At 37.7% G+C, this 24634-nt stretch overlaps 1 long non-coding RNA gene across 1 annotated transcript; it reads right to left on the reverse strand.

Annotated features, from left to right (window-relative positions):
• Positions 1-809: 809 nt before the first annotated feature.
• Positions 810-2250, reverse strand: LOC113709444 (uncharacterized). Its single transcript, XR_011821275.1, has 2 exons — positions 2121-2250; positions 810-993 (listed from the first exon to the last, which is right to left on the reverse strand). It is a non-coding gene; the product is annotated as an uncharacterized lncRNA (long non-coding RNA).
• Between the last annotated feature and the right edge of the window lie 22384 nt (positions 2251-24634).

A 24634-nucleotide genomic window follows, 5' to 3' on the forward strand; every position in this document is an offset into this window, starting at 1 on the left:
ACGATATTTTTCATCTCCCGTTCTTAATCATTATGCCACCCCAACCAAACAATTAGTGGTTTCCTGTAACCATTCTCATGAAATATCAATTCATTCCTATTCCCCACAAATGGAGATATCAAGTCCTTAGGGTTGCTTTCCACTCTCAAGTACTCGGGTACAAGAATCCAAAATAGGATAATTCACATCTCGAGCCGGCCGGTCCCAAGAGTAAATCACCACATTCGAGATTCTTACCCAACATACATATCAAATTCCCTCCAATTATCAAGATAAAGGTTTTACAACCTATAACATTCATGATTCACAGCTTACATTTCTAGAAGGGCACTTAAGCCTTTACTCAATCACATAGTAAGGACCATAACACCACTTGGCCCTATCTTGCTCCTTTGTAGAGACCACATGAAGTGGCTCTAAATTTCATCGCTACAAGCAATCATTTAACTTTCAGACCAGTTCCACAGTCCGGCATCCTAAACATTTAAGCCTAGGATACACTACAAAAATCTGAAGCCTAAGCTCTGATACCAACTGTGACAGTTCTCAGGGTCACATCACGGGGTACCTATCAGCTTGCCACCCGCACGCGGGCATCCCCTACGGAGAGTTTCGCTTCGTGACTCTTCACGAACGAGAGGCTCGGGGCTTTTCCAGACGAAGGACTTAGGGTCCCAACTGTCGGCATATGGCTCTGATACCAACTGTGACGCCCCCACTTCTCCCTAAGGCGAACCAAAGGGTATCCGCGGGACGCCTGCCCAGCTCTCGCCAGGACTCACTACAATCCATCATTCAAGAGCTCGAAATACTATAAGTAACTTCAATACATAATTAAAGTACTTCAAATATCTCACACTTACAATTATGTAGCTTTCAAGCTTAAATACAACCCAACGGAAAAGGGTACAATAGCCATCCGTTATAATATAATTTAAAGTTTTCAAAAGAAAACAATCTAGTACTACTCACGAGCACCCTTGGTCTCGAACCCTGTAAAAGAAATCCACAACGTGGTATGAGCTACACAGCCCAGTGAGGTTCCAAGACACTCTAACAGTTCAAATAAATCAAGTAGATTGGGCATATCATATGCATGGTTCAAGGTTACACAATGGCATGTTATCATGAGGTGATAATCATTGTACGGGTAATTTGAGACATTTATCATGGTATGAGACATTTATCATGAGACAGTTATCATGGTTCAAGACATTGGCATGTATAGTTCACGAGTGATTGGAGCTTATTACAGGCATAGCTCAGGATTTCATGTTGGCATTTTAGCATGAAACAATTATCATGATACAAGGTAAACATATACTGTAGGATACGGTGTTCCAGTGGAACTCTGTCGGTCATCTGCACCTTATGACTTCCGGATCCCCTCGGTTTGACTGGCCATCACCTTATCCCTCCAGTGGTAATACTCGAGTATACCGAAACGGTTGTCCAGGGCTCCAACCTACCCGACCGAGCCCAGTCCTGGCTCGAGTAGGTCAGTAACCGAGGCAGGGCCCAAGTTCAGCTTATAGCTTACAACATGCACAGGTAACCAAGTAATTCGACAAAAATAAAATTCATCATTTGAATAGGTCGAGTGAGGTAAAGTACACACTCGCCTAACAATGATGGACAACTTCATATAACATGTGATTCATGATAATCAAGTAAGCAAGTAACCACATAGATTAGAAAACAGTAAGTAAACACGGTTAACGGTGGTAATTACGGTTAATTGGTAGACATATGTCATTTTATTAGGCCGCCATTGGCCGTTTTCCACTTTTACCACGTAAGAGTCGGGGAGATTCACTCCAACCGACTTATGCTGCCATAGCATAATTAATCATGTAAACACATCATGTATATATATGCTCTCCAAGCATTTCATATCTAGCATTTCAAGTAATCACATAAATATGCTCTTTAAGCATTTCATATCGAATAGTTCAAATATACATACTTCAGGTATTTCATGTCGAGCAATTCAAGTATACCTCATTCGAATATGCATGAGTGTGGTAAATTCTTATCATATAGCACTTAACACTTAATGACCATGGGTTAAGCATGTCATAGACTTATTCCAATTACGTATTCCTATATGGAACACTCACCTATTGCAACAAGAGAGTAAATACTCAAACAAGTGTCTAGGCGTCCACTTCGAGTTCTTCTTGAAGGTCCCCTTGAGCGCCTGAGCAAATAACCATTAACTATTATACACTATCACTTAGAACTCCTACTTATCAAAGAAGGTTGTACAATCTAAAGGGAATTCATGAATTGGGCCTGAATTATTAATAATCGAGGCTCAAGAGTAAAGTTTTAAAGTCTAAAGAGAGAGACTAACATTTTTCATGAAATCGAGTTCAAAATGTTCAATCGGTATCGAGAAAAGAAGGCAAGTTTCCAAAATCTCATTTTCTAAGAAATTGTCAAATTTCAGCTTTGGGTGTCAATTCTAGAAAAATCGTATCTTGCACTACGTAGGTCCAAAATTGGAAAGCTTGATACCATTGGAAACTACATTCCGAGTACTACAAGTTTCTAGAAGACACTTTTCCATGATTCCAAATGGAAGGTATTCAAAAGTTGGATCAAAGTTACTGCTGTAGAATACTAAGACAGTTTCAAGGTTGGTTTTTGGCCAATTTTGGAAATTCGGCAAAATTCACTTGTTTTGAACTAACCTTTGAAATTTGGAAATCAAATAGTGTTGCAATCCAAGAGTATAACAAAACAAGCGGATTGAGAAACGGAGTTTCGAGCACCAAGATATAGTAGCCCCAAGTTGCTGAAAAAGTTAAGACTGTTGGGCTATTTTCCAGGTTTGAAGACTAGATTAGAAGTATCATTTGGTCATCGAGTTGGCATTGGAAATACATCAAGCTTGGTACACTAAATCTTCCATGTGTGAACAACATTTCTACCAAGTTTCATACAAATACCCTCACGGTAAGGCAATCATTAAAACAACCAAAGTTTATGAAGAGTTTCAAGGCTAAACTACCTTCTCACTTTTCTTTTGTTTACAAACTTTTTGTACCATGAAATCAGTTCCAAATCTCTCCAGTATGGAAACCAAGAGTTCATAACATCCACTGAGCAATTTAAAGGCCATTGACATCCAAATTTTCGGAATAAAACTCCCCAAATCAAATTTGACCATTTGGCTAAGAGAAAACGAAAAGTTTCCAGATTCGGTGAGCGAATTTTGGGGCATCATTTGCATATCAAAATGGTCTTAGAATATCACCAAATTTTTCACAATTAAACCTCCATATGAAGACCACTCCTCTATCAAATTTCAATTGAAATTTCACACGGAAAGGTAGTTAATTAAACCATCAAAGTTCAAGAAATTTCCCAAGGCAAAACTGTCTTTTAGCTCTTCTTTCTTTTTAAACATTTTGTCCAATGTAACCAACCCAAATCTGGTTTATTTGTAAAACAAAGTCCAAGGAGCATCTAATATAAAGTTTGGTAGATGTTGGACATCAAAGTTTTCAAAACAACAAGTCCCAAATCAAGCTAGGCCATTCAACTAGTCAAAAGAGGATTTTTACTCACTGCATCAGTTTCGAAATATGGCCACAACTCACTCAATTCAACTTGAAATTGGACGTGGTTGATGGCGTTGGAAAGCTCTCTCATAAATCTGAATTTTCTCAGAAGAAACCATTTTCAAATTACATTCACAAACAGCTCGTTTTTGAGCATCAAGATACAAGTCCTGTCCTGTCTCCTGGAGAGAAACGAAACAGGACAGTGATTTTCAATCGAATGGTGTGGCTCTCTCAAGTGGAACCAGAACGTGAAATTGGTACCAATGGAAATATGGGAATGTCTAGTTTCTAATGCCACTGACGGCACTCAATTTCGACATCGGAGCAAAGAGTTATAGCCGATACAAAATGACTGCCTGGGCAATACGGGATTCATTTTCCAGTTTTGCTAACTTTGGAAATCAACTCATTTAACCAACCAAATCATGTTATTTTTCAATGAAATTTTGTACACACTCACAATAACATGTAAACAATATAATCAAGTCATTAGAACCTCAAAATTGTGCACAAAAAGGGTCGGACAAGACAGGGGTAAAACGGTCACTTTTGCTTCTTGCACCCAATGAAGTTTCTATCAATTACACACCATTAATCCATCATTTTAACCACTAAACCAACAATATATCCACCATCAATCATCAAATCAGCAACAACCCAAGAGTGGGAGTTCATAGAGCCCACTTTCACATTTTATACCATAAACAAGACTACCCACATGATTATATAACCTTATATGTGCAATATATCTTACAAAAACTAAGATCTATGGGTTGGATGATTTGCTACCTTCTTGGATGACTAGATCAGAAATTTTTGGTCACTCTTTGCTCCAAAAAACCGTGGCTTTTCAGCTCCCTTTTGCAGCTCAAAATACTCCTCAAGTGTTAATCTAAGTGTGGTGCAAGTTTGGTTGAATTTGGAGATGTTTTGGTGGTGGTTTGAGTAAGAAATTTTTGGAACAATGGAGTTAGAGAGGGAGGGAGAGCTGGTCGGCAGTCTTGGGTAGAGGAGAGAGAGTGTGATCAGATTTCTAAGCTTCCAAGAGAAGACATTAACTTGTGGCCTCAAGTCACCCATTAGTCAACTCACATTAGGGTGCGTTTGGCGCGATTAAGGCTCGATTTCTCGCGCGTTTGGTTCACCAGTGCACTAAACCTCTAATGCACTTATATTCATATAAATATCATTCACTCTTAATTACCTCAAAATAAGGGTCTAAAGTTCCTAAATTAAAATCACGCGTGTGAAAACGCGTATCTCCAATCTGAGCGCGATAACGCGAAACTTCCGAGAAATTCTTATAACGATAGTACTAATAACTATCACTTGACTATTTAAACATTAAAATGCCTAATTTAGGTCCATTGTACATGTCTCCAATATTTCAAACCTACTGTACTCTCAATCGATCAAGATTTCCAAAGACGTGTTCACTATTTTCACTAAACGAGCTTCAGGAAATTAATTCGTGAAATGAGTTTCTTTAAAAATATAACGAAGTTATATTACCATGTATTTAGGTCTAATAAGACTAGAAAATATTCCTCGAGGCAAATATCCAATTAAATAATTTATTAAGCCACAAATTAGGCTTAAAAATAATAGTTTTTACGAGTCCTCACACATGGACTGAGGGAACTTTGAGATAAAGAGTAACTGCATTCAAGAGCATGAAGTTAGTGTGAATTGATTTGGTTTCGATTTGACACGTAAGTCAGCAGGTTGTACTTATTTCTTGGATTTGAACTTGGAGCTTGTGACTTTAACCATAAAACTCTAAGACTAGTTATTCTTGGAGATGATGGTGCTCTGGCTGGTGGCTTGCTTATTAAAGATTTTGAACTTCGAATGGATAACCTTTAGTTTCAGCTTGTATTATGGTTTGATTGGATCTAATTTCGTAAAGGCATGTGATCTGATTGAAATTAGTGATATTTGGACCTTTTGGTTTAACTAAGGACTTAGGAAGGGTGGTGCACGCCGTGAGGCCTTTTGTACCCTGCTTGCATATACTTGTACATTTTGTGGCACTTAATTGCCTATATAGAGTAGTTGACATATTGGGCTTGTTTTGTGACTTCTTAACTCGTGCTATAACTTTTGATATATGTAAAGAATCATGTCTTGATTCTAAATATTTTTGCAACTTGTATATGCATTAAGTTCTTTTATACTTAATTATTCCTTTTCTTGCGTTTATAGACTTCTATTAAGTATGGCAGCAGGAATGGGAAAAAGGGGTCGTGACCGAGGGCTTAGACAACCCCGTACTCGTGAGAAAATTGGTGGATAGTCTTATATAATTTAAGGAGACTCTAGTACTGAATATGAATCGAGAATAAACCAGAAGATTAGATCTACCAGTGTATAATGGATTAAGTGAAATGATGACTGCTATCTTGGATCTATCCGATAAGATTTTGGTTAGGGTTTTGATACATTATGGTGGTGACCGGATTTGTTGGGAAACTTTTGGTTTTTGCATCCTCCTTCTAGTCTTCTTGTTTGATTAAGGTACACTACCCAATTTGTATGCATTGGGATTTGAAATGCATGAACTGTCTGAGACCGACTAGACTGAGCTCATTTAGGACTTGAATCTATTTCGGCTAGTGTACTCTAACGCACACTTGATAGACCTGACTTGACTGAAAATAGGGTATCTCTTTCACGCTTGAGCAAGTAGCTTGGTTCATATATGACCTGTAGGTGGATTTGAATTCTGTGACTGCTTGGGAATACAAATTACTGGGCATAAACTAGGCAAGTGAGTTTCGATTCGTACTCATGTTCCATGAACCTGAAATATTTGGCCCTGCTTTTGAACCTATATATACTTGAACCCTGCTTTTGACTCTGCTTCTGAACTTATTCGTACTTGTGTGGTTGTAGACCGGCTACTACTCTTCTGTAGCGGTTGAACTGAACCTCTCTGGTGAGGCATTGCCTGGTGTGTTTTCAAGCACCGCCATTTTTTTGGCGAGGCATGCCTGTTGTGTTTTCAAGCACCACCAGGGATTGAAATTCTTGAACTGAACCTCTCTGATGAGGTATTGCCTGTTGTGTTATCAAACACCACCATTCCTTTGGCGAGGCATGCTTGTTGTGTTATCAAGCACCATCAGGGATGAAACTTTGACTTGAGGTTCTCTGGTGAAGTTTAGCCGTTGTGCTAACTTGTTGTGTTTTCAAGCACCACCAGGGCCAATTTCTTGAACTAAGATCCTCTGGTGAAGTTTAGCCATTGTGCTAACTTGTTGTGTTATCAAGCACCACCAAGGATGAAATTTTTAAACTGAGACTCTTTGGCGAAGTATAGCCGTTGTGCTAGCTTGTTGTGTTGTCTAGCACCGCCAAGGGAAAATTTCCGACTTGAGAAATTTCGATTTGAGATTAAACAATGTCCTGAATTTTCCGAATATCTGGGACTTCAAGTCCAACTTCAAGCCTTTTGCATGTTTTATCTAGTTACTCGATCAACTATCTATTGGATCATGACGATTTGATCAGTTGGATTGGGGTGCTTCTTAGCACTTGATTTTGATATGTGGGATTAGAGTGATTCCTAGTATTTGACTACTTTCGAGGAATGTTTTGATCTGATTAGTGCAAGTTGGAATGTCGAGGACGACATTTTTTAAGGAGGGGAGTCTGTGACGCCCCGAAAGAATGAGTGTGAGAACCTGAAAATTTTTATATATTTTCTAGACATTATTTTGTTTCCTTGTCTATAATTTTATACCTTTCTTCAATATATTAATTTCCTATACATTTTTATAAGGGAATATAGTTTTCAAAACATTTTCTTGATACAAGTTAGTCCACGTTAAGTTTGAAGTGTATTATGGACGTGGGACCCACTAGTCCACGTTAAGTCTTGATACACATTCTTTGGAGCACGATGGCTCCTTATTTCTATTTATCTGTCACCTGATCTAAATGAGCGTTGGATATTTAAGTACAAGAACTTCACTGGCTCACACGAGCAATAAATGTATATTTGATTACTGCATCATGACATCATCTAAATGCTTTATTGTGAAATATACTTGATTGTTGATTTTACTGGACACTCGCTGAGCTTCTAACTCACCCCAAAAATATTTTATTCCCCTCCACAGGGCTCGAGGCGAAGGAAGGGCTTGTAGTACTTATTCACGTGACTAGATGGCATATATCTTGTACAGTTTAGATTTGGATTCATTTTGTGTAATAGTTGGGCTAGTGTGACTGTATGGAATTGAAGTGGATGTATGTATACGTTCCACGCTTAGAATTAGTTTCCGCTTCGCTTATGATATGTAATTCTTGGGAATTTTGTGACGCCCCGAAAAGAATGAGTGTGAGAACCCGCGGAAATTTTCTAATTTTCTAGTGTTTATTTTATTTAATCGTCCGTCTTTTCTACATTTTCTTTATTAGAAAAATTCCCCAGATAAAGTTTATGAGCAAAGATAGTTTGAAAATAATTTTTCTAGTATCGGTTAGTTTTTGAGAAATTAAAAGCGTATTTTGAACGTGGGACCCGCTAGTGCGGTAAATGCATTATATTTTTGACAACTTGTTGGGATTTTGTATTACGTGACATTATTTTACAAGGTGTTAAGATATTTATATTGGAGAGACAAAAAGATAAGTTTTAAAACCAAAAGGTGACATGTGTCACCTTCTTATTCAAAGTTGGACTTTGACTAATTTGCATCACCTTTACTAAACCTCAAAAATTGACCAATTTCTCTCCATTTTAAGCTTGTCTTGGCCGAACCTCTTGGAGCAAAAATACAAGAAGAAAGCCTTCAACTCCAACTCCATTTCTTGCTCAATCTTGTGAATCAACCGTTAAACTTTCAAATTCCTCCACAAAAGTCACTTGTTTAGGAAGATTGAAGGTAGTGGTGGAGTGATTAGAGAAGGCAAAGGACTAAGCCATCAACTTTCTTGATATTTCAAGGTTCATGTCTAGCAATCCTTTCTTTGTTCTTGATTATGCTAAATTAGTGACTTGTGATGGCTAAAGAGATGGTTTGATGGATTATATCTTGAGTTGTGGTTGACTTGATGAAGTTTTATTATTTTTGGAGATTTTTCTGTTTTAATATAAGCATGGTTGTGTGGCTATCTATGATGATTGGAAATGGTATATAATGATTCTGAAGGTGGAAAAAGTGGACAATTGCAATCAATTTCTGTTTTGGAAGAAATTTCAGAAAATTAGGTTTTGTGAAGGAACATTCTGCCTGAATTTTTAGCTCCTAGTTAGAGGCCGAATTGGCCTTGTCTTTAAACATGAAAGTTGTAGGGAATGACATTTTAGAGGTGCCTGCAACATTTCAGGTCAATCGGAGTACCGTAGCTTGAGAAACGTCAAAATTACCCTTGCTGTTCTGGTTTTACCCGAATTGGAGAATTGCTTCTGTAATTGGTTATTTTGGTTAGGAATGCTTCCGAATTGGTTGTTGAGTCCTTCTTATGAAATGTAGCCCTGTTTCTTAGCTTTCATCTGGTTTTGGAATTTCTGGATTTGGACTTGGATAGCCTGATTTATGATGTTTCTGCTAGAATACGTTCTGTGATTCTGGTGTAGTATCTTGCATTTTTGACCTGGTTACACTCGAAACTGGGTTGAGTGACCTTCTGAAATGTTGTAGCCCTGTATTTTAGCTTCGAAACGGTGTATCTTTTACCTTCTTCCGACAATCGTAGCGCCTTTAGTGCCATTACCGTAAAATGACGTCAAAAACTGTTTTTTTCAGGGTTAAAGTTAAATCATTTCCGGATTTTTCCTGGTTTACTCTAGTGCTTATACATTCTTATGGAGCCCTATTTTGGTGGTATTTGGAATTGGTTTATGACTTGTAATCGAGTCTTATTATGCTTATTGGAATATTTTAGAGCTTGAATTGTACTTGTACTATTGGGAGCCTATTGAATGGCTGTTGTGAAGAATTTATATTTCGTGTGACTTTGGGACTGGCTGAGGAAATAATGAAGCCATGATGGCTGGAAAAGTTAGCAAATTCAGGGGAAGTGTTGTCCGAACTTTGAAGGGATTTGTTTGCATTGAGTTTGTGATCTAAGACTTGGATTTGCGCAAGACAATGTTATATGATGGATGATTTCTGAGCCATGGAGGTGAGTGACCTCAAACTATTTCTAAAGTTATTTATGAACCGTTTCCTGCATTATTTACTTTTGAACTGTTTCCAAAGTTACTTTTGAACTGTTTTCCTGCATTATTTACTTTTGAACTGTTTCCAAAGTTACTTTTGAACTGTTTTCTTGCATATCATGCGTGCTTACATGTGTGTGTTCCTTGTTTGTTAAATGCTTCTTGACTTCATAACTTGTATTATTGATTGATAACGTGTTAAGTGCTTTCAATGATTGTTAAAACGAGTTTTCTAGGCGAGTGTGTACTTTATCGCACTCGACCTAAATAAATGTGAAATTTTCAATGATTAATGATTAAATGCTAGTTACGCATGAATGTAAGCCTTTTGGCTGAACTGGCCACTGCCCCTTGTTACCGATCGACTCGAGCCAGAAGCGGACTCGATCGGGCGATATGGTGACCTGGGTGAACGTTTTGGTATACTCGAGTATTACCTTTGTAGGTTGGTGGAGGTTGGTGGAGCCTGAACAATGTCCAGGAAAGGGTGAATGAAATGAACAAATGAACGAACAAACGAGGGTTTATTCACAAAATGAAATTTTCAAATAATTGGAGGAATAAGGGGAAATGGCAGGAGAACGAGCGAGCGCGCGAATATTTGGCTCCATGTGGGCCCGTATCCTTTTCATGAATGTTACTATCGCTTTCCATTGTAAATGTTTCTTGAATTATTGATACTCCATATTTAATGTTTTGTAAATGTTGTAATTGTTTCTGGACTTATCATTTGAATTATGACATCAATGATTTATGACATCATTGAAATGAACTATTGTTAAACCGATTTGATTACTGATTTTACTGGTTACTCGCTGAGCTTCTAGCTCACCCCAAAAATATTTTATTCCCCTCCACAGGGCTCAAGGCGAAGGAAGACTTGTAGTACTTATTCCTGTGATCGGATGAATTATCTCATGTGTACTTTGAATTTGGACTTCCTCTTGTATAATAGTTGGATCATGGATCAGAGTGGCGCAGTGGAAGCATGGACGCTTCGCTTTTGGTATGTAATTATTTATTGGAGAATTTGATGTAATATTTGAGTTTTATCTTATAATCTGTTTGAGGAATGTAGTGAACGACTGAGTCCCGGCGAGAGCTGGGCAGGTGGCCCGCCGAACCCTCTGGTTCGCCTTAGGGGGAGGTGGGGCTGTCACAAATTTGATGTAATATTTGAGATTTATATGGTAATTTGTTTGAGGACTGTAGTGAGTGACTGAGTCCCGGCGAGAGCTGGGCAAGCGGTCCGCCGAACCCTTTGGTTCGCCTTAGGGTGAGGTGAGGCTGTGACTCCATACTCGTGGAATATCGCCTTATAAATGTCGTGCGGGCCCGGTGCAGTGTACGGTGGATGGACATGAGAAGTAAGTGGAGATCTACGGATTGAAAATATCAACCCAGTTGACGGAGAGTCATCACGGGAAGATATACGAATGAGATTGGCAAAGCAAGTGGAAAATAGCTCCTGAGAGCTAACATATCCTTGAATTGTTTCTGTTTACATTTCACTGGAATAGTTTATTACTCGTATATTATTGTTTTCCTGTTGATTGGGATTGTTATGTGGACAATGTGCTTGCATGTGTGTTCTTGACCTCACGAGCAATCGCTCACCCTGTAGATTTGTTTTCCTTAACAGGAAAGGACCTGGAGTGAATCTCGGAGAAACCCTCTGGATGTACTTATATATTAGGGTTTCGAATGCAATTGGCTAGATATTTTGGCTGTTGTATATTTTGGGATTTGATGTGTATTTTGGGAAATCCGATGTAAGAATTGGATAATCGCTGTATTTTGAACTGGTGGTGTAAGACTTGGACAGTCGGTTATGGAAGCGACTTCTCTTTAGTAGGCTTGTATTAATTGTTATATATTGTTAAACTTGAAAGTTTCTGCACTTTCTTACTTTATCTTGTCGTGATGGCTAGTATTGTATTAAGATTGAATCGAATTGTCTTGAGTCCTGGCGAGAGTTGGGCAGGCATTCCGCGAACACCCTTTGGTTCGCCTTAGGGAGAAGTGGGGGCGTCACACTTGATTGGTTTAGAATCCATCTTTTGTACCCATAACCTAATCAAGATAGATCTTTTCGCTGCCTGATCGATTCGATTTCTTCTCGAGTGGTCCTTGGAGAATCGATTCGTATCATCCGGTATCAGAGTTTTGGCTCTTGATTCAGGTTAATATCATTTTCTTTTCTTGTTTTCTCCTTTATTTTTCAACCAAACCCTTCCCAATTCAAAACAAAAAATTGTCACCTTAGGGTTTGAATTTCCACCACTTTATTTGTGTCGTTGTTTTAGTTGATTCCTTAGTTCGTTGTTGAGTCTCCAATCGTGTCTTGTTTTGTGTCGCATCTTGTTTCGTTGTTTGTCAAAATCTGTTGTGGTAACTTCTATTGAGTTGTTAAAAAAAAATTCGGAGATACTGTTCATCGGTACTGTTCACGCACTGTAGCAGTACTGTTCATACGAATTTTTATTTTTTTTTACCTTGTGTTTGTTTCTTGTTGTTCTTGCTTCTTGTAGTTGGCTTGGTAATTTCTTGAAGTTCTTGGATTGTGTAGTGGGTTCTTGAAAAAATCTTGATACTTTGAAAACCCTAAAAGTCATCCTCTTAAATCTTGAAGTGTGGCTACCTTGATTGGTTTCCAAATCTTGATTGGTTCCCAAATCCTGATTGATTTCCAATCAAAGACCCATTCCTACATTTTAGCCACCATATCTCCTACTTTTTAGGACTTTCCTTAGCCCATTCATCTTATCCTCACTTTCGGCCATCTCTTCCTATATTTTAGGGAGTTAGCCGCCACTTGTCACTCCTTTTTAGGAGAACAATTCGGACACACAAAGAAAAGAAAAGGCAGCCTTGCGTTGGATTTGAAAATTGAGAGGGATTTGGAATCTTTTTTTCCACATTCTTGATTCCTAATTCTTGTTAGACTTGATTCATATTATCAGCTGCCAAAATCCAAAAATACACTAAGGAAACCTTCACAAAATAGCAATTTGCTTTCCAAAAGTGAATCCAGGAATCAAGCAAACTAAACTTCCAAATTCCATCCAAGTACAATTGGATTGACAAATGGAGCATGTGCAATGGTTCGTGTTCATAATCAAGTTGAGTTGGCGACATACTTCTTGGATTGCATAAATCAAGACATTCTCCAAGTTACTCCTTTGTAAGAAAGCACTCGATTTGAGGACAAATCATTTTTCCAGATGAGGGAAATAATGAGAACATGAAGATTTGGATTCCTTTCAAGTCCAAGAAAATTCATTTTACAAGTCTTCACATTCCAAAGATGGTTGATGGTGCAATCGGGCTCGAGAATCATTGAAGATCCAACCCCGTGTCATGCTTATTTCTTGTTATTTATTTAATTACGTTTTCAGCAAATATTGTTAGTTAATTAGAGTTAGTCTTGAGTTATTTTTGAGTCCTTAATAAGGGGAATAAAGGCTAAGGTCATATTGACCATAGTTAAGCCTATTTGAGTTAGTTTCCTATTCTAGTTGAATTAGAGTTTTACGAAAGTAGTTAATTACTTCCAAATTTATTTAGGAAGTAGTGTCAAGTTTAGATGTCAAGTTGTTACGCCCCGAAAAGTATAAGTGTGAGAACCCGTACTTTTCCCATTTTCTAGGGTTTTATTTATTTAATGGCTTGTTTTCTGCGTTTTCTTTAGTAGGGAAATTTTCTAGATATTTTTAAGGAGCAGATATAGTTTTTGGATGATTTTCCTAGTATCAAATAGGTTTTGAGAAATTAAGAGTGTATACCGGATGTGGGACCCACTAGGGCAAAAAGTTCGGAAAAATTCGGCCAATAAGGTTAAGTTTCGGATACTGGTTGAAATTTATCGAGTATTAAGAGATAAGTAGAGGTTGTGATGTGATTGATGTGAGAGGAAAAAAAGAAGGATAGGAATGCATTAATGAAATGACATGTGTCACCTTAAGAGTGGTTGTAACTTATTTGACTTTTTGACCTTTCTTACCAATTGATTAAATATCTCAAAATTTACCAAAAATTCACTCTTTCTTTCACCTTTGTGGCCGGCCCTCTCTAGCCAAGAAGAAAGAAAAACTCTCCAAGATTCTTGCTTCCATTTTGCTTGAGTGTAACCATCCAACCATTTGATCTTGTTTCTACTCCATAAAACCTTTCCATTTGGTGCTAGTAAGTGGTTTGGTGAAGTGTTTTGGGAAGCTAAGGTGTCCAACAACTCTCCCTCTCTTGTTTACTAGGTGAGTGGTGATTGAACTTCCTCCTACACTTAATGAAGCTTAAGTTGTGCTTAGTGGTAGCTAAAGTGCTGAAATTTGTGGTTTATTTCTTGGTTTGAGATGAATTGGTGAAGTTTTCAATTTATTGATGAATTTTCTGGTTTAATATGAATGTGATGTTGTGGCTATCCTTGATGATGGGAATTGATGTTTAATGACTCTAGTACGTGTATATGCTAGATAATTGTAATCAATTTTGGGTTTGGAATAGGAATTTGAGAAAGTTAGGGTTTTATATCCCCAATTCTGTCCGGTTTTGTATCTTATGGTTAGAGGCTGAATTGGCCTTGGCTTAAAACATGAAAGTTGTAGGTATTGATGTTTTAGAGGCCTGTAAAATTTCAGGGCAATTGGAGTAGTGTAGAATGAGATAAGCCGAATTTACTGTTGCTGTTCTGGGTTCATCAGGATGTAAGAACTGCGCCTGTAATGGGTTGTTTTGACTGGAATTGTTTTGGATTTGGGTGTTGAGGTCTTCTGATGAAATGTAGCTTGATGTCCTAGCTACCATATGCCTTTGGAATTTCTGCATTTGGACCTGTTTAGACTGAGTTGTACTGATTACAGCATAGTGTAATTTGTAAACCTGCAATTACGGTTCTGGTTTGTTATTTGGCATATTTGACTTAGTTGTGCTGGGATTTTGTGACGACCCCACCTCCCCCTAAGGCGAACCAGAGGGTTCGGCGGGCCGCTTGCCCGGCTCTCGCCGGGACTCAGTCGTTCACTAAAGTCCTCAAATGAATTACAAGAATAAACCTCAAATATACATCACATGGTCCACAAATATACATCCAAGTCTCCAATAATTACATGTCACAAATACAGCGGAAACAATTCCCAACTATACATAAAATGATTCCAAATCCAAATTGTACAACATAAAGGGCATCCATTCACGTGAATAAGCACAACAAGTCCTGCCTTCGCCTTGAGCCCTGTGGAGGGGAATAAAATATTTTTGGGGTGAGCTAGAAGCTCAGCGAATAACCAGCAAAATCATTAAACAAATATATTTCACAATGTTGCATTTCGATGATTTCGATGATGTCATGATTCAGAGATCAAATGTCCGTTTAGTGCTCTCGTGAGCCGGTGAAATCATAGCACTTGAACACCCAACGCTCAAATATTTCATTTAACATTAACTCACGAACTCACGAAAGTTGGAGCAACATCGGTGCTCCAGATAACCATGAACATGAACCATAAACAAGGTGGAGACGTTGGTGTCCAGCACAAGACTTTCCCAGAACTCATTGAAGCCAAATCATGTCATGAATTCATATGCAAGCACGCATGATATGCAATCGAATAATTAATGCAAGAAACATTTCACAAGTACTTTGGAAATAGTTTAGGGTCACTCACCTCCATGGCTCAGAAATCATCTATCAAATATCATTGCCTTGCTCAAATCCAAGTCTTAAATCACAAACTCAATGCAAACAAATCCCTTCAAAGTTCGGACAGCACTTCCCCTGAATTTGCTAACTTTTCCAGCCATCATGGCTTCATTATTTTTCTCATTCCAACCCAAAGGTACACACACAACAACAAGTTCATCCAATATCCATTCAACAAACTCCAAGTAGTACAAAGACAAGTCAAGCTAGGGAAAAGTCCGGAAATGAAAGTTAAGCTCAAAACCAGAAAAACAGTTTTGACGTCATTTTGCGGTAATGGTGCCAAAGGCACTACGATGGTCGGATGAAGGTACAAGACCCACCGTTTCGAAGCTAAGAGATAAGGCTACAATATTGTAGAAGGTCACTCAACCCAGTTTCGAGTGTAACCAGGTCAAAAATGCAAGATACTACACCAGAATAAGAAAAACAGGTTCACGAATCGCATTCTAGTGCAAACATCATAAATCAGGATACCGAAGTCCAAATCCAGAAATTCAAAAACCAGCTGAAAGATAAGAAACATGGATAAATTCCATCAGAAGGCCTCAACAACCAATTCGGAAGAAATTCCAGCCAAAAAAACCAATTACAATCGCAAATCCCAATTTCGGGTAAACCAGAACAGCAATAGTAATTTCGACTTTTCTCACTCTACGCTACTCCGATTGACCTGAAATTTTGTAGGCGCCTTTAGAATTTCATTCCCTACAACTTTCATGTTTTGAGCTAAGGCCAATTCGGCCTCTATCTAGGACCAAAAATTTCGGACAGAATGAAGAACCAAGAACCCTAATTTTCCAGATTTCTTCCAAAACAGAATTTACTTGCAATCTTCCACTTTTTCCACCTTCTAAAATCATTAAACATCATTTCCAATCATCATACATAACCACATAATCATACTCATATTAAAACAGAAAAATCCCCAAAAATAATAAAAGTTCATCCATCCAACCACAACTCAAAATATAATCCATCAAACCATCTCTTTAGCAATCACAAGTCACTAATTTAGCATAATCAAGAACAAAGAAAGGATTGCTAGACATGATACCTTCAAATATCAAGAAAGGTGATGACTTAGGGATTTTTCTTCCAAAACAACTCCACCAAGAGCTTCAATCTTCCTTAGCTAGCAAGTTTTATGGAGTGATTTGCAATTTAATCGGTTGGAACTCAAGATTTGGACAAGAAATTGAAGTGCAAGATGATGGATTTTCCCTCTCTTTTTCTCTCAAAATTTCGTCCAAGACAAGCTAAAATGGAGAGAAATTGGGTCCAAATTGGTTTTAGTAAAGTTAGAAAAGTCTTGGTCAAAAGTCAAGGTCCAATGGTTTTGTGACAAATGGTCCTTTAGGGTTTTAATCTTATCTTTTTGTCTCTCCAATACAAATATCTTAACACATTGTAAAATAATATCACTTAATACAAAATTCCAACAAGTTGTCAAAAATATAATGCATTTACCGCACTTGCGGGTCCCACGTCCAAAATACGCTTTTAATTTCTCAAAAACTAATCGATACTAGAAAAATCATTTTAAAACTATTTTTGCTCATAAACTTTATCTGGGAAATTTTTCTAATCAAGAAAATGTAGAAAAGGCGGGCGTTTAAAAAAATAAACCCTAGAAAATTAGAAAATTTCCGGGTTCTCAAACTCATTTTTTTTTTTTCGGGGCGTCACAGATTTGGACTGAGTGACCTTCTACATTGTTGTAGCCCTGGTTCTTAGCTTCGAAACGGTGGGTCTTGGACCTCCATCCGACAATCATAGCGCCTTTGATACCATTACCGCAAAATGACGTCAAAACTGTTTTTCTGGTTTTGAGCTTAACTTTCATTTCCGGACTTTTCCCTAGCTTGACTTGTCTTTGTACTTCTTGGAGCTTGCTGAATGGCTATTGGATGAACTTGTTGTTGTGTGTGTACCTTTGGGTTGGAATGAGGAAATAATGAAGCCGTGACGGCTGGAAAAGTAAGCAAATTCAGGGGAAGTGCTGTCCGAACTTTTGAAGGAATTTATTTGCATTGAGTTTGTGATTTAAGACTTGGATTTGAGCAAGGCAATGATACATGATGGATGGTTTCGGAGCCGTGGAGGTGAGTGACCCTAAACTATTTCCAAAGTACTTGTGAAATGTTTCTTACATTATTTACTTTTGAACTGTTTCCAAAGCTACTTTTGAACTGTTTTCTTGCATATCATGCGTGCTTATATGAAAGTGTTCCTTGTTTGATATATTTTCTTGACTTCATGACTTGTATTATTGATTGATAACGTGTTACGTGCTTTGAATGATTTCCAAAACGAGCTTTCTAGGCGAGTGTGTATTTTATCGCACTCGACCTAAATCAATGTGAAATTTTCATGATAAATGATTAAATGCTACTTGCGCATGAATGTAAGCCTTTTGGGCTGAACTGGCCATTGCCCCTTGTTACCGGTCGTCTCGAGCCAGAAACGGACTCGGTCGGGCGATTAGGGACCTGGGTGAACGTTTGGTATACTCGAGTATTACCTTTGTAGGTTGGTGGAGGTTGGTGGAAAATGATGCAATTTCAAATGAAAAAAAAGGGAAATGACAGGAGAACGAACGTATCTTTTCATGAATGTTACTATCGCTTTCCATTGTACATGTTTCTTGAATTATTGATACTCCATATTTAATGTTTTGTAAATGTTGTAATTGTTTCTGGACTTATCATTTGATTTATGACATCATTGAAAAGAAATATTGTTAAACCGATTTGATTACTGATTTTCTGGTTACTCGCTGAGCTTCTAGCTCACCCCAAAAAATGTTTTATTCCCCTCCACAGGGCTCAAAGCGAAGGAAGGCTTGTAGTACTTGTGCGCGTGATTGGATGGCCGTTATGTTGTACAGTTTGGATTTGGAATCATTTTATGTATAGTTGGGAATTCTTTCCGCTTCGCTTTTGACATGTAATTATTGGAGAATTTATTGTAATATTTGAGGTTTATTCTTGTAATTCATTTGAGGATTGTAGTGGTGAACGACTGAGTCCCGGCGAGAGCTGGGCAGGCAGTCCGCCGAACCCTTTGGTTCGCCTTAGGGGAAGGTGGGGCTGTTACACAAGTCAAATAAGAAAACTTGTATTGTTTCCAATTTAGATTAGGGTTTTGAGTCTTGTAAGGCTATAAATAGCCAAGCTTGTGATATTTTCAAGGGAAAGACAATTATGAATAAAATGTGAGAGTTTTCTCTTTCTTGTTCCTTGATACAAAGTGAGTCATGTTTCCTTTGTTCAAGTTTTGGCTTATCAATCACGACCATGTTGAATTGTGGCGCCATTCTACCGTTCTAAACAATCTCGAGCTGTCCTTGATTGGTTTAGAATCCATCTTTTATACCCATAACCTAATCAAGATAGATCCTTCCGCTGTCTGATCTGTTCGATTTCTTCTCGAGTGGTCCTTGGAGAATCGATTCGTATCATCTATTAACTAGTTCAGTTTCACCATTAGTTTGTGGGTGACTAGAAATAGAAAATAACAATTTAGTACCTAGTTTACACAACAAGGTTTTAAAAAAGTAGTTAAGGAACTAATATCCCTATCAGACACAATTGTGCGGGACACTCCATGTAAACAAATAATCTCACGAAAGAACAAGTCAGCTACATGTTTAGCATCATCAGTTTTGTGACATGAAATAAAATGAGCCATCTTAGAAAAGTGATCAACAACAACATATATTGAATCATGACCTTTTGTAGTTCTAGAGAAACTAAGTACAAAATCCATTGACAAATTAATCCAAGGTTTATTTGGAATGGATAATGGAGTGTATTGAACATAAGGGTTTATCTTAGATTTAGCATGGTGACATATCACACACCTTTCAATTTGTCGCTCAACATCCCTTCTCATTTTTGACCAATAAAAATGTTCTTGGACAACCATCAACGTTTTAGCAATCTCAAAATATCCCATAAGTCCTCCTCCATGTACTTCACCAACCAAAAAAGTGTGCATTGAGCTCATCGGAATGCACAACTTGTCCTCATAGTACAAGAACCCCTGTGAGATGAAATAATGCTCACGGGTGTGCCGTGGCAAAGAAATGAAGATCTCGTCAAAATCTGAGTCAGTTACATAAAGATCTTTAATAAATTCGAAACCTAGCAACTTAGCTTCTAATGTAGTAATAAAAGTGCACCTACTAGAAAGTGCATCAACTACTACATTAGACTAACATGCCTTGTACTTTATCACAAATGCGAAACTATCTATAAAGGCTATCCATCTTGCATGATGCTTGCTCAACTTATTTTGAGACTTGATATGCTTTAGTGATTCGTGGACAGTGTGCAAGACGAATTCTCGTGGTCGAAGGTAATATTACCATGTTTGAAGTGCTTGAACCAAAGCCAATATTTCTTTATCATAAGTTGAATAGTTCAATGAAGCTCCATTCAACTTTTCACGAAAATAGGGAACTGGTCGGCCTTTTTGGAATAGAACAGCTCCAATACCTATACCAGAAGCATCACACCCAATTTCAAATGCTTTATCAAAGTTAGGTAAGCTAAGCACAGGTGTGCGTGTGAGCTTGTGTTTAAGTAATTAGAAGGACTTAGCTTGTTCTTGTTCTTCTCCCTAATGAAATGGCACATTCTTCTTGATAATAGAGGTAAGTGGTGCAACAATTGTGCTAAAATCCTTGACAAAGCATCGATAGAAGCTTGCCAAGTCATGGAAACTTCTTACCTCACTCACAGTAGTAGGAACTACCCACTCATTTACAGCCTTTACTTTGGCTTGATCAACTTGTATTCCCTGGTCCCTCACAACATATCCTAAAAACACAAGTTGATTAGTAAAAAAAGTTCACTTTTGAAGATTAGCGTAGAGCTTTTCCTTTTGAAGTACATGTAAGACAGATTGCAAATGTTGGACATGTTCCTCTAAACTCTTACTATAGATCAAGATATCGTCAAAGTAGATATCGTCAAAGTAGACTACCAAACATTTACCAATGAATAGATGCAAGACATGGTTCATGAGTCTCATGAAGGTACTAGGTGCATTAATTAAACCAAATGGCATGACTAACTACTCATACAGTCTATGCTTTGTTTTAAATGCAGTTTTCCATTCATCACCTTCTTTCATGCGAATTTGATGGTAAACACTTTTTAAGTCAATCTTAGTAAAAATTATAGCACCATATAGTTCATCAAGCATGTCATCAAGTCGAGGTATAGGATGGTGATACTTTACCATTATGGCATTAATTGCACTACAATCAGTGCACATCCTCCATCCTCCATCTTTTATAGGCACGAGTAGAATTGGTACCGCACACGGACTTAAACTCTTTCAAACCCAACCTTTACCTAGCAGCTCCTCAATTTACCTTTGTTGCACCTTTGTTTCCTCAAGATTAGTCCTATATGATGCCTTATTAGATAATGAAGCTCCAGAAATGAAATCAATTTGATATTCAATTCCTCTTAAAGGCGGCAATCCACTAGGCATTTCCTCAGGAAAAATGTCTTGATACTCTTGCAAAAGATTAGTAACAACACTAGGCAAGGAAGCATCAAAATTTCATTAGTGATCAATGTGTCTTTGTAGACCAAAACAAGCAAAAGCTGGTTAGAAAATAAAACTTTTCTCACATCTTTAGCTCTTGCAAGCATGCTGGTTTTCTTTTCTTTTTTAAGCTTAAGGGCCGAATTTTCATTTCCCTTTTTATCTTGATTTTTCTCAGCCAAATGGACTCCCTTTTCCTTCGAATTTTTCTTTTTATTATCAGCATACATGTCATACTCTTTTTGGAAATTAGCTTGGTCCTCATGCACTTGTTGAGGTGTAAGTGGTGCAAGTGTTATCTTTTTACTATTATGCATGAAAGAGTATTTATTCAAAAATCCATCAAAAATAACTCTTTTATCAAATTGCCAACGATGCCCCAAAATAATATGTGTAGTTTGCATTGGTACTACATCACACATAACTTCGTCTTCATAACAACCAATGCGAAAAGAAACTAAAACTTGCTTAAGAATACGTACCTCTCCACTATTGTTCAACCATTAAAGATTGTAAGGTCGGGGTTGTTCACTAGTTGGCAAGTTGAGTCTCTCCACCGTTAATGCACTAGCAACGTTAGTGCAATTCCCTGGATCAATGGACTTTGTTGTTCACATGGTATCTTGAGTAAAAGATATTCTCTCGTTGAAGCTCCTCTCTACTAGCTTGAGTAGCTAGTGCCCTTCTCACCACCAATCCAACTTTGTCACTAGTTGGTATTTCTTCCCATTCCTCAACTTCCTCAACTAATGGAGGCATGTTGGTGCACTCCTCCTCATCATTAGTGATAATATCTCCATTAGAAGCACGATCATGGCTCTTTGATTTGGATATTGACTTGCAATATGACCAACTCCTTGGCATCTCCAACACTTAGTGTCTCGATTCCTAGCTTTTGAAGTTTCATTTGTTGGTTTTGAAACTCCCCTCGAATCGGACTTAGATGCATTTGGCCGAGGGTTAGAGGATACTTCTTGCTTTGGCCTTGGAGTTGTTGCATTACTAGCGAGTTTATCATCCCTCCAAGGCTAGAAATTTCGCAAATTTGTGTAAGGATCGAAGACAACTTAAGAGGGGGGTGAATTAGGTTATCTAAGAACTAATCAAGTTATGAGACACTTTTTGTTCAATATGAAATTACCCTCTTTTCTAGGTAACCATTCAATGAGACAATTAGTAAGAAAGCAAGATTGCTTGAGAGTAGAAGAGATAAGCAATTAAGATTCACAAGATAGTAAGTAATAAGGAAAGAATAGCGAACAAATTTGATTACCAAGCTCCTCTTGAACTTGATTACCACTTTATAGATCAAGCTTCTTCAAGTTGATGAAATACAACCAATCTTTATGTACAAAGGAAGGATTAGTTCCTCCTTGCCCCAAGCTACACTTGGTTAAGTTAGGAAGTTTTACTATCACTCCGGATAACCCTCACAAAGCTACACTATTGAAGTATTTTTCTCACACAAGAAAAGCTTACTCGAAATTCACACAACTAAGAGTACAAATGTGAGAACCCAAAAATTTTCACATTTTCTCAGTATTATTTTATTTTTTTGCCTCCATTTTATACTTTCCTTGGCAATATTAAATTTTCTATGCATTTTTATAAGTAAGTACAGTTTTAAAATCATATGAGTTAGTGTACGTTAATTTGAAGTGCGTTATAGATGTGGGACCCGCTAGTGCGACATAATTTTGGTGTGTGACAGCTCCACCTCACCCTAAGGCGAAAGAAAATGTAGAAAGACACGTAATTAGAAAGAATAAAACCTAGAAAATAAGAAAATTACGGGTTCTCACATGGTGACTAAGTGATTTAAGTGTTATTATTTTACAAGGTGCTAGGAAATGATTAGAGGTTAGCTAGATACATGAATCATTGGGAGTGAGAAGATAAGGTTAAAACATTCAATGTGCCACGTGTTGCAAACCGGTTGGAGGATGGCTTTTGACTTACTATTCATCACCTTTACTAAAACCAATTTTTGGCCAATTTTCTCTCATATTTCCTTGTCTTGGCCGGCTGCTCTTGAGGAGAAAACAAAAGGAAGAGCTCTTCAATTTTAGCTTCCAAACTTGCTCAAATCTTGTGATCTAGCCAACTAAACTTGAATCTACTCCATACAAGTGCTCAACTAGGAAGCTTGATGGTTTTGGTGGAGTTGTTTTAGAGGAGAAAAGACTAAACCACTATCTTCTTGTAGTTTTAAGGTATCTTGCCAAGAAATCTCTCTTTACTTTTAATACTAGATTTGCTGTTAGCTTATTTGTGGTTCAAGGGTGCTTGTAATGCTTATATCAAGTGATTTTGGATGGTTGGGGGTGATGAATTTGAGTTAGGGTTTGAATGAGTTACTTATCATACTTATTGTGTGGATGGTATATGATGTATATAAGCTTGTATATGAGGTGGTAGTGATGGTTTTAAGCTAGAAATGTGACTTATACCTTGATTGTAGCAAATTTCCAGAATTGAAGTTAGTATGCACCCTGTTCTGCCTAGTTCTATTTCACCATGTTAGAGGCCGAATTAGGCTTAGCATAAAAATGAAAGTTGTAGAGAATGATGTTTTATAGGTGCCTGTAAATTTTCAACTCAATCGGAGCAACGTAGCCTGTGAAAAGACCGAAATACCCTGACTGCCCTAGGTGAATCCAGTGATCAGTTTTGAATATTTCACCAATCTGGTCGTGTCCTTTGCACCATGATATGTACTGAACTAGTATTTAGCCAAAACATGAAAGTCGTATTACTATGTCTTAGCTTTCCAACGCCCCTGAGAACGCCTTAATCGGACTTCGGTAGCTTGAGTTATAGCCATTTGAATGTACTGCAGTTAACTAGCCTGTTGGTAGGAATCCGGTTCTGTAAATTGGGAATATGACTTGGATACACTAGAAACTGGACTAAGTGGTCTTCATCAAAATTGTAGCCCTCTGTTTTAGCTTCAAAACGGTATAAATTTCATCTCAATCCAATAAACGTAGCTTCGGTTGTGTCCGTTACGCAAAACAACGTCAAATCTGTCTTTCATTTCTGCACATGTCCTTAGCTTGATTTTGTACTTATATGACTTGAACCTATTGAATGGCTATTGAAATGAGATTATTTTGTGTGTGAATTTGGGATTGATTGAGGAAAAGAATGAATCCATAAATGGCTAGAAAATAGGTAAATACAAAGGGCGTGCTGCCCAAATTTACGCTCGAGGGCTAGGTAGATATACTTGCGACTTGAGCAAGGTTTGAGAGCGAATACCACTTGAACCATCTAGGATATTAGCGTCTTCTTTTATTGAGGTATATAAGTTAGGACTTAGCCGAAACTTGTACCCTTGGAAAAAATGAAATTTACGACTAATAGAAATACGTTTTCTTTGTCACTTCGACTCAAATAGAGATTTTAAAGTTTTACGAGTGAGCATAAATTTTATAAATAGTTTACTTATGTCCTTTGGTTTCACTGTACTCTTCTCACTACCAAAACCATATTTATATTTTGTACTAGTACGTATTCGAATTTTCTTTGAATCACTTAAATCTTTGATAGTTGAAACATAATGTGTTCTTTTGATTATATTAGGGTTCCTTGGTGATTAAGGGTAATACCCGGAAGAACACTTTG

The sequence above is a fragment of the Coffea arabica genome, chromosome 9e (assembly GCF_036785885.1).
Source record: "Coffea arabica cultivar ET-39 chromosome 9e, Coffea Arabica ET-39 HiFi, whole genome shotgun sequence".
Lineage (NCBI taxonomy): Eukaryota > Viridiplantae > Streptophyta > Magnoliopsida > Gentianales > Rubiaceae > Coffea > Coffea arabica.